The 14,168-nt window shown below is 44.1% G+C and overlaps 1 protein-coding gene across 1 annotated transcript in view; it reads left to right on the top strand.

Annotated features, from left to right (window-relative positions):
* Positions 1-14,168, top strand: part of SLC1A7 (solute carrier family 1 member 7) — a 622,845-nt gene that overhangs the window by 295,284 nt on the left and 313,393 nt on the right. The gene's annotated exons all lie outside the window — the stretch shown is intronic.

Raw genomic sequence — 14,168 nt, 5'->3', positions numbered from 1 at the left:
AGTGAGGAGATCTGAGAATTAATCAATAAAGTCCTTGTTCTGCCTTGGAGGTCAGAAAACTAGATGGAATGTTGCAGCCCGAGTTGCACAGAGAGGGAAATGACATGTCAGCACCTCAATGCAGTTAATGTTACATGTCTGCTTTGGAAGACTTATAGATTCCAGGGAGGCCTCCTCCCTCTTATGTGGGCCATCTACACAATGGATGCTGTAGCCTGTGGGAAGAGGGACATCTAGGATGTGCGAAGATGTGAGGGGGAGTGAACCATATTTATGTGATTAAACGGGCATCAAGCTTGTGATAGGTAATGCGGTCTGTGATGTCTGGTGCGTGGAGTACAGCAGTGTGAACATTAAAAAGCATGAATAGGAATGTGTATTCTGTAGTTTGAGGATGAGTAGTAGTTAATGGTATGTGTAGGAGGTAGGATCAATATGTTGTTCAAGAGCTATGTGAGTGTTTGTGTAGTCTTCGCCTTTGATTGTGCAGATTGGCAGAATGAGATGCTGAGTGATGGACATGATTATAATCTTACCTTCTCCTTGACCTCTTGGTGAGCGTGCCACTCCCCCACAGGTGTCCTTATTAGCTCGGGTAATGTAAGTAGAAATCACTTTCTAGAACAGAGGGGGTGTAGAAGCGATGTCACTATAACAGCAACCGGTTTCATGATTAAAACAGTGAGAGCAGTAATCATAGTTACTTTTTTAAATTTATTTCTGTAATTTTTTATTGTAGAAAAATATATATTTACATGGAGCATACATGGGTGGGGGAAGAGGAAAAAAGAGAAAAGGGTGAAAGAAAAAGAAAAAGACAAAAAACGCCCAGGGGGGGGGGGTGGGGGGGAGGTGTTCTCGGCTTAGCTTCCAGTCTTATTGGAGTATTGGAGTTAGTCCGATTGCCAGTCTTTCGAGCTCGACTTGTCGTTGGGGTCCTCCGTCCCTTTGTCTTGCTTGGTTGTCATCCTTGGTCCCACGCCCCGGAGGAGTAAATAGAGAGAGAGAGAGAAGAACAAGAAGAAGAAGAAGAAAGGAGCATTGCCGGTTCCGTTCCTGGTGTGTGCACTATCAGAAAAAGGCAAGGTGCACTGCATCTATAGGCTCTGTGTCTAGCTGCAGTGCCTATGGGGTTTGTGCGACGATAGGTAATTGTCTAGGGACTCCCACATATTCGACTGCCTGTGTGTTTTGGGTGAGTGTGTCGGTGTGTGATGTTGTCAGCCCCTCGTAGGAAAGTGACCCAATTGAGCCATGCTTTAGGCGTGGCTTTCCCTGTGTCTTTCCAATTGTTCAGAACTGTTTTGACTACCGCTGTCAGTAGTAGGTCGATGAGGTCGCGGTCCTCTTTAGTTGTGATTGAGGGGGATGTGAAACCCAGTGCCAGGCTGTGGAAGTCTAGGTGCATGGTGACCCCTGTGATATCGTTTATTAGTGTTTCAATTATGTTCCAGAATTTCCTAACCTTGGAGCAGTGGAAGAGTAGGTGTGCGAGGTCTCCCTTTCCCTTGTTGCAATTCCAGCAGGAGTCGCTGTCGCAGATTCTCATGGATGCTAGGCGGGCGGGTGTCCAGTATGCCTTATGTATGAGCCAGAATTTAGTCTGGTTTAGAGCTGCCGTAACCTTTTTCCTGGAAGTGGATCTCCATAGCTCGGATCTCTCGTCCTCACTTAGCACCCTACCCGCTAGTGTGCCCCAATAAATCGTGACTTTATCGTTGAGTTTGGTCGATTTTGGGCAAAGGGCCTTGTAGAGGTGTGCTACTTGGTGTCCTAGTATGTTGAGGTTGGTGGCGTATTGTATGAGTGATGGTGTTAGACCGTTGAGGTTTGCCTTCCTTATTGCTACCTTGATCTTCAGAAAGTTGTACAGTTCTATGCTCTCTGGGTTGTGTTCTTCCTTAAGGGTGTCGAATGTTGAGTTTGTGCCTTGTTTCTGTAGGTTGCTGGCAGTGGAGATGCCGTGTCTGTACCATGGATGCATGTTCAGAGTCTTATCCCTGTATTTTATTGTGGGGTTGTGCCAAATGGACTCGAATTGGGTTTTCTTTATACTTGTTCCCATTAGTTTATCAACACTTAGGAGCGCTGTTTTTGTGTTCCTTAGGACGGAGTTGTCTTTGATTGCTGGGTGTCGGGTAGCGGTGAGAAGGGCGATGGGGTTCATCCCTTTTAGTAGTCCTCGCTCAAGTGTCAGCCACGCCGGGGTATATTCCGGTCTCGGGGTGAGCCAGTGTAGCCCCTGTCTGGCTATGCACGCTTTTTGGAATGTTTTGAAGTTGGTTATGTTTAGGCCGCCTAGGTCTTTCGACAGTCTGAGCTTATGTAGGCTTATTCTGGGCTTTTTCCCCCTCCACAGAAAGTTATTCAGCATTTTGTCTAGTCTCTTATGGAAGTCTTCTGTGTTTATCAGTGGCAGCATGTTCAGCATGTAATTCACGATTGGTGTGAGCATCATTTTGATCGCTTCCACTCTCCCCCACCACGTGGTGAATTTGGGAGACCATCCTTCTACTCTTTCCTTTGTTTTCTGTAGTATGGCTTGCTCATTGTGTTCTAGTGTGGATCTTAGGTCTCTCTCAAAGAGGAGGCCCAAGTATTTGATAGGTTTCTGTTGCCATGTAAGGCCGGACGAGCCTAACACCGTTTTAGTGGTATGGACGTTCAGCGGTTTGCACTCAGATTTGTCCCTGTTTAATTTGTATCCCGAGACCTGGGCATATTGTTCTATCGTTTCCATCAGCGCTTTGATTGATCTCTCTGGGTCTTCGGTGATTATTAGCACGTCGTCTGCATATGCCGCTAGCTTAAAAGTTTCTCCCTCTACTGGTATCCCTGCTATGTCTGTGTTAGTTCTGATCATGTTTATGAGTGGTTCTATCGCCAGCAGGAACAGGGCTGGCGAGAGCGGGCACCCTTGTCTGGTCCCCCATCCTAGGTGAAGTAGTTCTGATGTCCCTCCGTTTACTACCACCCGTGCTTTGGGGTCGTTGTAGAGGGGCAGTACCATCTTCCTATAGTTGGGTCCGAGCCCGAATTTCACCATGCACTGGTCAAGGAATGGCCAGGACACCCTGTCAAATGCTTTCTCAGCGTCTAAGGCTATCATGACCGCTGCGTTGCTGGTCTTGGAGAAGTGGTTTATTATGTGGCATAGCAGCCTCGTATTGTCATGGGACATGCGGTTTTTAAGGTAACCTACTTGGGAGCAGTGTATAAGCTTCGGTAGGTGTGCGTTGAGCCTGGTTGCTAGTACTTTGGCGTAGATTTTACAGTCTACGTTTATGAGTGAGATTGGTCTAAAGTTCTTTGCCTGGTTTGTGTCCTTGCCTTCCTTTGGTATTACTATTATGTTTGCTTCTGCCATTGATGCTGTCATGCGTCCATTCTGGACACACTTTGTGAAAACTTCCTTCACTGTGGGTCTGAGAATGTGCAGGCACTGCTTGTAGAAGCCGGCCGTGAAGCCGTCTGGCCCTGGTGCCTTGTTGTCTTTGAGGCTTGCTGTGGCTCTCCCTATTTTGTCCTCCGTTATATTTAGGTCGAGGATGTCTCGTTCCTTATCTGATAGCGTCGGTGTGGATATGCGTTCTAGGAGTTCTTTGCCCCATCTTCTCGTAGTGTTTAGTCCCGCGTGTAGAGTTTCTCGTAGAAGTCTCTAAAGACCTCCAGTATCTCTTTGTTTGCAGTCTGGGACTTGTTATGTCTGTCTTTGATGGCCTCTATTGAGTGCTGTTTTTGTGTCCCCTTAAGGTAGGATGCCAGGTTTTTCCCTGCTTTGTTTGCGGTGCATAGGTTAATAGCTTTGTATTTATTTATCCAGATCCCTGCTCTTTCACTCAGGATTTTGTTAAGTTCATACTTCCATTTAGTTAGGCTGGTGAGGGTGTTCCTATCTTCTAAGTTGGCTATGTGACCATTCTCTAAGTTTTTGATTTCTTTTTCTAGGTCGGCAATCTTTTTGTTTCTTTCTTTGTTCAGCCTTCCCTTGATTGTCATAACGGTCCCTCTGATGGTGGCTTTTAAGGCGTCCCATAGCAGTTCTCTGTCTATCTCGGGGGTGTCGTTAATTGCCAGGTACTCTTTTATTGCTGTTTCGATCTCTGCTTTCGCTGAGATGTTGGTAAGCAGATTGTCGTCAAAACGCCATCTGCGGGTTGGCTTCTCATTGTGCTTCCCTGATAGGGTTAGGCTTATGTGCGAGTGATCTGAGATGGTCCGAGGCCCAATTTCCGTGTGGTCTATGAGGTGGGTGTGTGTTTCTGATATGAGGATGTGATCTATTCTGCTGTAGGAGTTGTGTGGGTTGGCGTAAAAAGTGTATTCTCTTGCGTCTGGGTTTTGGAGGCGCCATGGGTCCTTGAGGCTAAGTTTGGAGCACAGGTTTTTCAGGATGTTCCCCTTGTGTGTTGCTTGGCCCGGTCTGTGCGGGTGCTTGTCAATGGCTGGGTCTAGAACCTGGTTCATATCTCTAGCGACGACAAGAAGGTCGCCTAGTGGTAGAGTGTGTAGTTGTGCTCCTACCTTGTCCCAGAAGGACCTGTCGTCAGTATTTGGGCCGTAGATGTTGGCCACATGTATGGTTCTCCTTAGGCTAGTCACTAGAGTTCTACCCTCGGTGTCTGCCTGTGAGTTCACCACTGTTAGCTTGGAGTTCTTGCTGGTTAGTGTCACTACCCCGTTTTTCTTGTTCTGTGCTGCTGACCCTCTTACTTGGCCTTGAGGCGCTCTATGTCCCCAGCTTCTAATCTTGTCTCTTGCAGTACATAGATATCGCTCTTAAGTTTCCTCAGGTGTTCTAGTACTTTCCTTCTTTTCACCGGGCTGTTAAGACCTTTGACGTTTAGGGATACCATCTTAATATCAGTTGAGAGGTTGGTTTGGTTGTTGTGTGTCATTTGTGGTGGTGTGCATCTGGCGATCTGTGTGGCCTCGCTCTGTGTGGATTTCTATGGCTGCCTCTCCCTAGCCCTTGGCTTGCTTGTGGGTACTTTTGCTTATGCCTGCGCTCGTTGCTCCTAGATGGAAGTGTGGAAAGTTGGAAGAAAGAGTAGTAGAGATAGAGAAAAAGAGTAACCCCATGTATGTGCTCCCCCCCTCCCTCCCCTGCTCCCCCTGCCCTCCCCCTCCCCTCCCTCCCCCCTCCCCCCCTTACTTGCTGAGTGGGTGTGCGGCGACAAAGTTCCTTTGCTCCGCATCATCCCTGAGGTAGAGTTTGTGTTCTTTCGATGGTAGAGCGTTGAAAATCGAAAAGGCCCAGTCATTCTTGTTTGCTTGTTTGTTTCCGTTCTAGTCTAGTCCTTCTCAGTGTTGAGGTAGGTTTTGAACGAACATGTAAACGTGGCTTTTGATGGCCCGCAGCTCTGTTGGCGACAAGAGGGAGAAGAAAAACTCTGACTTCCTGCTTGCTTGGTCTTTCTCGCCCATGTAGGGTCTTGTCTGCACTGAGGTTGATTGTTCCGAGCATGTAAACTGTTCCATTCTCTATATGACCATGGATCATACTTCCCATTTGTCACTTGGGAGAGGTTGCTTGCTTGAGGTAGACGTGTTGTCCTGCTGCTTGTGTTGTTCCTTACTCCGAGTGTGCGGCCTCATCAGGTGAGGCGCATCTTTTCGCTGCTCCTGGGCTTTTTGTTTCCATCTCCTCTGCCGGCGGCCACTGTATGTAGCGTCTCAGGTCTTCCGGGTTATCAAACACCATTGTTCTCCATTTGTCCGTGATCTTGAAACGAGCCGGGCCAACGAAACTGAAGCTGATGCGTCTTTTGCGCAGGGTCTCCCTGAGGGCCAAGAAACCTTTCCTGGTCTCGACCGTTGGTTTTGAGTAGTCTTGGGTCAGCACGATCTTGCTGCTTGCCCATGTGAGGTTCTGATTCTTCCTGGCGAATGCGAAAATGGCATCAGTATGGCTCGTTTGTAGCGGATTGCATATTATTGGTCTGGTTCCCCTTCCCATCACCGGTTTCCCAGCCGGCACTCTGTAAGCTTTTTATACTTCGAACCGCCTGTCGAAGTTGATGCCTGTGAGCTTTGGAATCAATTCTTCAAGCATGGCTGCGCATGAGCCTGCTTTATCCTCTGTTCCCTCCGGCACCCCAAGGATCCTCACATTGCCTCTTCTGTCCCTGTCGTCCTGCTCTGCTAGCTGTCTTTGTATGGCCTTCGCAGCTTTCTGACATTCTGCTATTGCCTTGGTGTTCTCTACAGTTGCGTCCTCCACGGAGCTTATGCGACCTTCTGCTGCATCCATTCGGGTGTTAGGGCTCTTATTGCCACCAATTCTAGTTGCATGTTGTCAATCTTTAGTTTTGTTTCCTTCGCCACCGCGTTCCCTTCATTGATCTTTCTAAGGATAGTCTCTAGGGTGGCCGTTTCGCTTTTAGACTCCAGCGGGGAGTCGGGAATGTCTTTTTTGACCTTTTTTTGGTCTCCTGCCGTTTTCCCTTTATTGTTTGCCATTGTTCCAATACCTCTTCTAGACAGAATGCTGCCTAAGCGCCCCACTTTTTGGGCAGATGTTGGGATGCCGGATAAAATTGCTTTTGAGGTCGGGGCATTTGCGTGAGTTCTGTACCTACTTGGCTCTCTGATGTGTCTTGTTCTTGTCTTGGCTTTTGGTCCTGCCAGCGTGTGCTTTGTCTCGTTCGCAGCCTTAACCGGCTGCTTTTTATGAGTGGCTGGGCGGGCTTGTATTCGTGCGTAGGTATAACCCCCCTTCCGAAGGGAGTCCGTGTTATCACCCGCCTTGGAGCTCCTGGGTGTTCCTCTGCACGTTCGCAAGCGGTGGTCGTCGCTTAGTGTGCCGCTCTGGCCCTTGTTTGCACCCTTTGATCAGCACTTTGGCACTTGATTGTCACTTTGAGCCCCGTTAGAGCGCTGGCGGTGCGTGTCGCACTGGCCCTTGACTACCCTCTTTGTTGGGTTCTTTGTTGGAAGATCAAGTGGCTAAATACGTAGTTTACACATGTCTGTACTGGGTGATCCAAAAAGTATCTGGTTGCCGTGTTGGAGATATTTAGAGGAAACAGGAGATAGAAGGCTCATTTGGGGTGGTACTTTCCAGGTGCTTGTAGCAGCATACATTGAAGTTGCAACAGTATAGTGTATCCATGGCTCTTATGCCCTAGAAGGGTTGTTTTTATAAATAGTTTATAAATAAGTTAGAAGTGGCTCTCCACAATGAGAAAAAATGTATGTCAGATAGATTGTCATAGGACCATGTTTATAGTCCAGAGATGTGGAAAAATACAGGTTAAGTGGGCTTTTTTGTTTATAAAATTCATGTGGCTGTGTGAGGTTTTATGGGAAAAGTTGTGTGCACCATTAGATCTCTCTCCTTCTTCACATGTGAAATCCACATGCACTAGAAAGCAACTGGACAATTCAACCTTTATGCATTATCATGTTTGCAGTGTCACATGGAGTGATCCCACATGTCAGGCACAAGTTAAAGTGTCTACCATGTGTTGGACAACTTGTATACCATATCATGAACTATAGCTGATTACTATGTTATTCTTTATTTTTGATTATTTATTATAACTATGCAGCTTGTTGAAAAACATGTGTGGCTGTATTGCACACACCATTTCCATTGAAACAAGAAAATAAAGACAATAAAATAACAAACATTTGCAATGCAATATGTCTCGTATTTCTGCGAGTTAGAGCTATTGGTGTTATAAATAACAATGTCTTTTACCTATGTTTTTTGGTTTGGAGTGTAATAGATGTATGTGGTGTGGAGTGGAGTGGAATTATGTGGGTTGTATTTGAATTGTTAGTTGTAGAATTGTGTGGGGTGGAATTGTGTGGTGTGTAGTGTATTTGCGTAGTGGAATTATGTGGTATGGTGAATAGATAGAGATTGGAGCTGCACAGAATAGACAGAATGGAAGATAGAGAAGGATAGGTAGTTTGTTAAGGAAGTGGTGAAAGAACGAGACAGAAGAGCAGAAAGTGTATGAGAAAGAACACCCTGAAGTCCTGTCTATCTCTGAATCAGACGGTTGGACCTTCAGTTTGGCAAAGAGAGTACTCCCCCCCTTTTGCGACAGAATACCCTTTCCACCAAACTGCAAATCGGCCCCTATATTTGTTAATTTGTGCTGCGAATGCAAAGGAATGATATAATTTAAGGGTTGCACAATATACTTTAAAAAAATTATATGAACTCAGAATCACATTGTGTGCACGGCCTTGTCCACAGAGACTGGCTTCTCACCCTCAAGGCTTTTAACAACAAGCATTTGCAATGCAATAGGTCTCGCATTTGCGAGAGTTTGAGCTATTGCCATTGTAAATGACAATGCCTTTTATATATGTTTTAAAAACCAACACATGAATAAAAGCCATTGTAATTTACAATGCCAATAGCTGAAACTCTTGCAAATGCAAGACCTATTGCATTACAAATGCTTGTTTTTAGATACAGGCAGCCACAGAAGGGAGTGGGACTCAGAAAGTGCATGTGCGCAGAGCTTACCAAGCAAAAGTAAAGAAGGAAGTACCAGTGTGGCTCTAAAAGAGTAATACAATCTCAAAAAGCTTTAATGATTATATTTATGAATAGCAATGTGGATCGATGGTGAGCAGCAAGCCGATTTGTAATGGTTGAGAAGTTATTGATATTAGGGTTTGGATTCTATTCAATTAAGTGTTTCACTGTATTAGGTTTTAAATGTATATGCAGTTGTAATTTTTCTTTTGCCTAAGTATGTTTGAGAAAGTTGATCATTAAGTCTTAACCTTATTTGGCCACATACCTTTCGTTATATGCGTTCGTTACTTGAATATTTAGTCTAAAGTTTGATTAACCATGGGAAGTGGAGGGATGCTGTAGTGTATAGTACGTTAAAGTATCAGGCATACATTCTAGGGATTAAGATGTGTTGGTGCGGACAATGTTTATGGGCAGTTTGAGGGGGGTGGGAGGGAATTCGGGTGCGCGAGTCGCTTTCAATAAACGGTTACTTACCTGATTTTGGTATACAACATACCTATACTACAAATATACCCCAACAGAAACATTCTGAAGTGAATTCTTCCTTGAATTTGCTTTTTTTGTTTAGGTTTCCTACGTTTTTGCTGACTTTTTTAACCGGCCAGGACATGAAAATCCAGGTCCGGCTAGTAAACTGTGGGAATCGTAAACATTCTGAAAGTACGAAAACAACCTGACAGCTCCCCCCAATGTATGTATCTTCCTTTATACATTTGTATCCAGCATATTTGCCCCAGTCAGCAACAATAGATTTCGCTGGCGACAGTGCTTCGCGCTGCGTCGCCAGATGCGAGACCTAAAAATTATAGGCACCTAATTTATTGCCAGTCAGATCTATTCACTGGCCTCCTAACCTGTTGTTCTAGAGCCTGTGTATCCCAAAAAACAAACACTGGCTGATTTATGACTGAGAACATACCGTCCGGTTGACTGAACTTTTCTGCAGCTTCATGTGTGTTTTAGCCTCCTTACCGAGGCCGCTTGAAAAGAGCTGTGTGAGGGTGAAGGAGATCCTGCTATGAAGGGCGGAGGCACACAGGACATTGCACACTATTAGATGGACACCAATGGAAATTGGAAGAATGTGTCATGGGAGGCACTACCAGTCATCTTTAGTTCCAGAAGCCAGAATCAGAAATGCCACCACCAGCTTGTCTAATGCTTGCAAGTCAGACAACAAAGTGTGTTGTTCAGCTGATAAAAGTCCTTCAGGGAGAACCTAAGCCTACTGTAAATGTTAGGTCTGGTGATGCATTTTGACTCAGCTCTGAAGAGCTTGGCTTTGAGCACACACCCATGGGGGATGAGTTCGGGGTGTGAGGTGCTGGCAGTTGTGTAAAACTCAGGGTCGCAAGGGTTGGGACATGAAATGGGAAGAATAGTTGTGGGGAATAAAAAGCCAACACAGTCTGGGTAGACTTTAAGGACAGAGTTTGTGGCAGTGTGATGGAGGGAGAGGGGAGTTCTGCAGAAGGACCAGTGGCTCCAACTGTGACTTAGGGGGCTGTATGTCATTTATTTGCAATCAGTAGAAGTATTTTGAGGACGCATCACATTTATATCAGGATTTCTTGAAGTGAATTTTACTACTGTGATCGGCGCAGTATTTGTGTGGTTTCTCAGTCCAGTAATACACTATCTAAGGGCCTTGGCTTGAGAACGCATCAGTATGTGGCTTCTACCTTACATTTGTAAAGAGAAGTGTGGTATTGAATATCAGACTTAGAGGTGACATGCTGTTGGCCAGCATTAGCCGTTTTCTGTAAAACCAGTCATTGTGACAAAAAATCCCCCCCCCTCCCTCCCAATGACCACCCTTTGAAGTTCCAGTTCTATTGTGTGGTCCTGAAGAAGGTGGTTGGACATTATCAAAGCCCACACCAAAACGAGCCTTGACCGTATTTGGAAAAGTGATCCCAGCCCACAAGAGAAAAAAATCGATTCAGTTTTTTCATTGTTTTTTTTTTAACACAATTTATTGATGACCGCCAAATATCATGCACTATTTTGTACAAACATTTCAAATACAGTCTTTTTTGTTTTTCTCCCATCATAACCTTACCAGTGCATTTGTACACAACGGTTTAGTTGCCCAAGATCTTTCAGTGTAAGAGAAGCGTACTTGAATATCCATAGCCTGGCCCTTTCTCCAAACCAATATTGACCAGAGAGTATAATATCCATAAATCAAAGTAGTGCATATTCAAAGACAGATCAGTGACATAAAGAAAACCTCCAATTGTTCCCCCCACCCACTCTCCACTCCCACCCTAACTCCCTCCTGGTCAGTCGCACAGTTTTTTTCATTGTTGTTTGTTCAGTGTATGTGTAAAATGCTGGGTCACAGAGTAAATGTAGCGTATGGCAGGGAGTGACCTTGGGTGAGTGTATGAATGAGTGGAGTCGAGTGTGTGGAGGGCTATTGTAACTTTTTGTTGAAAATTACAGCGATTTGTGCATTGTGAAAAAGCAGGATTATGTCACAGTACATGGAAGAAAATGTTGAAATGGACATGTAGACTTATGTATAATATGTGCTCACTATGACCAATGAATATGATGAAAGACTACTTAGCATAGTCTGTAAACAAGATTTTATATATGTAGTATGAATTCATTTTGTGAACAGAACCAACAGCAATTGTAAGATATATGAGAAGCGATACAGGTCAAGTGGGAACAGTCTACATTTTTGGGGGAAAGGTCCTTTTTATGTTGTAGCAGGGAATTCTGCTCATATACAGAACTGTGCATAGAGACTTGGAACCTCAGTGAATTAGGGTGTACCAAAACTCACCTCAGCATCCAAAATCCCCTACCAGACTAGCTATCAGTGTCTCATTGGTACTAACAAAACCCCAATGATTTAGACAACCCAGAACATGGACTTAGAACACCTCAGGTAACGTGGAACACATGAACACTCTTTCGTTATACTAACATATCAATCCAGAACGAGGAGTCAATGAGTACATGTGCAAGTTTGAAATGTTTATTTCTAATGCAGTGTTCTCAAACGCAGTATCTTAGCTAATAGAGGCAAACTTATTATAAAGATCAAGGTTAACAGCATGGTTACTATTCCATAAAATGCAAAGGATGAAAGCATGTTAAAATGCTAAAGGAAACAGGACTAAATAGAACCTCGGTTTACCCTCCCTAGCTAGTATATTATATTATATCTACAGAAGGTCTGTTTGGGTTTAGAAGGGCAGGCCCATACCTTTGGGTTCAGTGGAAATGGATCACATCATCTCCTGCATACGGATATTCATCAAGTGTGTGTCCTGCTCTGTGCAGCGTATTCTTATGCGTTCCCAAAACCAAAGTTGGCCACAGCTGCATCCATATTATGTCTACTCTGTGCGCTGATCAATCTAAACAATAAGTGCTGTGTTTAAATAACGTTGAAGGCCTCGGCACTCACTGTACAGGCATAGCTTACCAAGCAAGACTGATATTATAAGCAAACATGTTATTCTCGTGTAAAGCAAAATACCTAACTAGGCGAAAAGCATTAATAACAAAATGTGTTGTGTGCAGAGGCAGCAGGAAAGGAAAAATGGTGTTAAACTTCTAACCAGCCTATGCTAACTTAACACAGTGCAAGGTGAAACCAATACACAAGACAATGTGTTTGTCTCATAGAGGTTTGTACCTGGCAGCCACGGGATACCCATTGGAGTTGTGCTGCAATGGTAATAAGTTTCAAAGGATGGCACCCGAGCCCTCCCTGACCCACTGGCAATTGGAGTTTATGAAGGGCCACACACCGCCTCCCTCCATTGCACAGCAAGTCTCCCAGCATCTGGTCCAAAGCCGAGAAGATGCGCTGGTAGGGAAACACCAGTACGTTTATGAAGTAATATAGGAGGCGGGAAAGGACAATAATTTTGGGGAGTTCTAGCCTGCCTGTTAGAGCAAGGGGTAGCCACTGCCCAAATCACAGCTCGTACTGTTAAAAGAGCTGTTGTTTTGCACTGTCATGAACTCTATGAATTCAATCTTATTCTATCTTGCAATTAAAAATGGAGCAGCGATTGTCTCCTTTTGAGTAATTTTTTTGGTGTTTTCTTTCTCATTATGTTTAGAGGCCATCAAGACTCTATTCTTCTAGGCCTTGTATTTAATTTTCTTGGACTAATCTCTTTTTCAATATCAGTTATGTGTAGGGGTTGCCACTGTGCTTGAAGCTTTCTTTGCCTCAAAGGGATTCCCACCTCCAGGAAGGAAGTTATTAAAGCCTGGAGCCAAGTGGGACCAACTGGTACTTTTGATTTTCCCAAAGAAGAGCCCCCAAATGGGGGCACTGTTTGGAAACAACACTAATGTACATGATGCACTAAGAGTTTTCTCCAATCATCGACTAATTGCAACTTTTGATTTCCCAAAAACAGACCCTAAAGTTGTGGTGGGCAGTACTGGGAAACAACAATAATGTCTCATGGACTAAGAGTTTTCTTCAATCTTGTGGGGGACATTTGTGCACTTTTCATGTTAGTGACTCCCATGATGTACACAATGGACCTAACAGGTAAAAAGCTGGTGGAAATTTTATCAGAGGGGCCATCCCAAATAACATGCCTCTTCTGGTGCCAGACAAAGCGTCAAAGAAGCCCACGCTTTCAAGTTGCATCGGGCAAAACAAGAATTGACTGTTCCCAAAGTCTAAATATTTCCTTGATACCATTTTGAACATTGTGATACCATAAACATATATGTTATTGAATTACTCATCTTTAACTCCATATTGTCTACATAAATCCTACCTATTTCTTCACTTTTCTCAGTCACTTATTATATTTTCTTTCCATTGGTAAAGGTTATACTGAAAGCTCTTTCTGTCCAGAAAAAGGTCCTTTCGTCCTACTGGATTTGAGTAACTTTTTAATGTGGGTCCAGGAATCATTCATGGAGTAACTTCCAGGTAGCTCTATCCCTACTGGAAGCTCTGCTCAATTTGAGAATTAAAAATAATACTTCTGCCATGCTAATATCTCAAAAACTACTGAACGGATTGACAGCAAGCCAAGCCAAGGATCTTCCTTGAGAAAAGTTCCACAGTCATGTCATGTTTGGTGAAATTCAGTTCAGCCCTTTCTTTATCTGGTAGCAATGAATCCTATGGGAATTATAATTGGAAATGTCTCTTTATTGACCTATCCTTTTCATTGCCCCCACTCGATAGAGCTGCCTGACTTGGCATGCCAAACGCAAATTGTACCACTGTTTTTTTTTTAAATTTCTGTGCAGATTTGTCATGGCCAATTTCTTAAGAAAACAAATATTCCTTTTCAATGTAAAGTTAGACGTAATCGTAACTATAGAGGCTCTGTAAAAGCCTCTGTAATATTCTCACTTTTGTATCATTTAGGTTCAGAAGTAACATTCAATCACACATTGCTCTCGTAAGCTACTATTTATTCTTCCACAATTTAAAACACCATCATCTTGGGTACGGTTAACATGCTTTGCATCATGGGCATTCACACCAGGGTTAGCCCTGTGTAGCAGATATAACTGCTATTTTGTATTTTGGTACCCTTGACACTGTCTATCTTTCCTATGGTGTAAAGGATTGTGATGGCTGCTGTAGGAATGGAAAGGACAACGGCCTTCCAGGGCCCTGTTTATTTCCGGAGTTTCCATTCCTTGTTGTTAC

Source organism: Lissotriton vulgaris, chromosome 1_1, assembly GCF_964263255.1.
Source record: "Lissotriton vulgaris chromosome 1_1, aLisVul1.2, whole genome shotgun sequence".
Lineage (NCBI taxonomy): Eukaryota > Metazoa > Chordata > Amphibia > Caudata > Salamandridae > Lissotriton > Lissotriton vulgaris.
The sequence above is the reverse complement of the archived record's forward strand: the minus strand, read 5'-3'. Positions and strand labels throughout refer to the sequence as shown.